Genomic DNA, 2329 nt, shown 5'->3' with positions numbered 1-2329 from the left:
GGCATCCTCCGCATGAGTACGTCGAACAGGAGGAGGAGGCCATTGTCGATTGCTCTGCCGCCGCTCGCCTACCCTCCTCCAATAGCCGACTCAGCCACCGCCGTTCACCTACCCTCCTCCAATAGCCGGCTCCGCCGTCGACGTCGTCGTCGTCGCCGCCGCCGCCGCCGCGAACCCTAGTCTCTCTCTCCCCACCGGCAGTTCTTCTCTATTTTTTTTCAACCCCCGCCGCTACTTAATGAACATCTGAAGGGGTGCAGAGACAGTCCAACTTAGCGTCTGATTAAACCATAATCCATGCCACGTCAGCAAACCCGGTGCACAAACGAGCTTTTCAAAGAATTCAGCCAGGATAAGCTGGGATTAGAAAGGACAGGGTGACGAATTCAAGGATTCACAGGTCAGGGTCGTTTTCAGACTTTGAGCACGAATTCAAGGTTTTTTTTAGACTTCTCCCCTCTAATAAATACGATGTCCTCCATATCCTCTCTCCAACGACATCTCGAGCCAACAAACCACAAGACCGATCTATCTTTTTGACTCCAGGCGATCGACTTCGACTTCTTCCCAACCTCGACCAAAAATCCAATGGCGTTTTTCGGCTATGACCCATACGAGTACTACTACCTGCTTCTCCCTACGGCTACGGTTACGATTCGTATTACCGCCGCCCCACCGCTGCCGACGTCTTTTTCCAGGACGCCGAGCCGTTGGTGACGGAGCGGCTCCGTCCCGCCCGCCGGAGGGCCCCGGTGCGGCGCGATGACGGCTTATTCGGCGCCACCGAACCGGCCGCACGGACAACGGCGAGTCCAAGGCCCAGCAGGGGGTCCCCGAGGAGCTGTCCGGATTGTTTTGAGATTGAGGTCACCGGGCCGGACTCTGACTCGCCGCGGGCTGTGCCGAGGAAGCCGGCGCCATCGGCGGAGGAGGCCGCGGTGAGGGTGCAGGCGGCGGCACGCGGGCTGCTCGATCGTCGGATGGTGCGGGAGGTGCGCGCGGTGGAGCGACTGGCGGAGGCCGTGGCCGCGAGGGTGGCCGCCGAGGCGGGGGTGCTCCGCGTGGATGCGCGTGCGCGGATCGGTCTCGTGGAGGAGCTCATGCGGCTGCTGCTGCGACTGGACAGTGTCCGCGGCGCCCGGGAGTACCGCAGGCGGGTCGCCAGGCAGGTGCTCGCGCTCCAGGACGCTGTCGACGCGCTTGAGGCCGCGCCCGCGGTGGTGACCATCGATGAGCCGGAAGTTCAGGATGCGGAGGAAGAAGCAGAGAGCAGGATGGAGCCGGAGCTGCCGGTTGAGGACAACGCTACGGCGGATTCTCTGGCTGCCGAGACAACCAACACGGCCGCGATGGAGGTTGACGCGACGAGTTTCGTCGATGACGACGAGGCCGGCCAGACCAAGACCGAGCTGGTGGTGGAAGTGGAAAAGGCCTCGGAGGCGGAGGGCGAGTGGGAGATGGTGGCAACGGGGGACATCAATGTGTCAACCGGCGAGGTGGACCCTACACCGCCCAAGGCGCTGCAGCAGCAGCAAGAACAAGCACAGGAGGAGAAGAAGATGGTGACCCCCGACGGGCTGGACGCAAAGAAATTGATGGAGATGGTGGCAGCGTTGTGCGAGCGGAGCGCGCAACAGTGCGCCGTCATCGAGGCCCTGGCGGAGCGGGTGGACACGCTGGAGCGCGCCATTCGGCGGGTGGAGGAGGCCGACCGGCGCAAGCGGAGGAACAAGAAGACCAACAAAGACGGCAAGAAGAACACAAGTAGCTTCTACAGCGACTAGATACGATAAATAGCTTCTACTAGCATGAGGCTTGGATTGGAATTTTTTTCATTAGCTTTTAGTAATCTTGCATTTGTTTCAATTCCGTTGATTGTGTGAACAGACTTAGATCATGTCGGTAAATTTCATTAGTTTCAGTTGAGTTGTGTGATGCTTGAGCTTTCAAAATTTGCAACACATATGTGACTAGATATCTATATATTCAATTTGATTTTTTCATGAGTTTTTTTTTCAGTTTAGTTTTGCAATCTTGGATTTGTGGAGTCTGTCATCAAATTTTATTAGCTTCAATTGCATTCTGTGATGCTTTAGTTAAAATTTTAACTACGACAATCACAACACCAACCAAGATTACACTAATTTACACCAACCAAGAATTATCAGACCAAAACCATGTTACATCCGGGCATCTGTGAAATCTCTACTACTATAGTACACGTTTTTTTTGAAAATTCGAATCTACCTTCTCCCCTCTTTTACCCGCCGAACCTCACCCATTTTATCTCATGCTGATCAGCTGAAGCTTCCCTTGGATGCTCTCTACG

At 55.7% G+C, this 2329-nt stretch overlaps 1 pseudogene; it reads left to right on the top strand.

Moving 5' to 3' along the window:
• The first annotated feature begins 588 nt into the window (after positions 1-588).
• LOC123138829 (uncharacterized) lies at positions 589-1895 on the top strand (annotated as a pseudogene).
• Positions 1896-2329: the final 434 nt, after the last annotated feature.

The sequence above is a fragment of the Triticum aestivum genome, chromosome 6B (genome assembly GCF_018294505.1).
Source record: "Triticum aestivum cultivar Chinese Spring chromosome 6B, IWGSC CS RefSeq v2.1, whole genome shotgun sequence".
NCBI classification, from domain to species: Eukaryota; Viridiplantae; Streptophyta; class Magnoliopsida; order Poales; family Poaceae; genus Triticum; species Triticum aestivum.
Note: the sequence above shows the minus strand (reverse complement) of the source record. Positions and strands in the feature narration are given on the sequence as shown.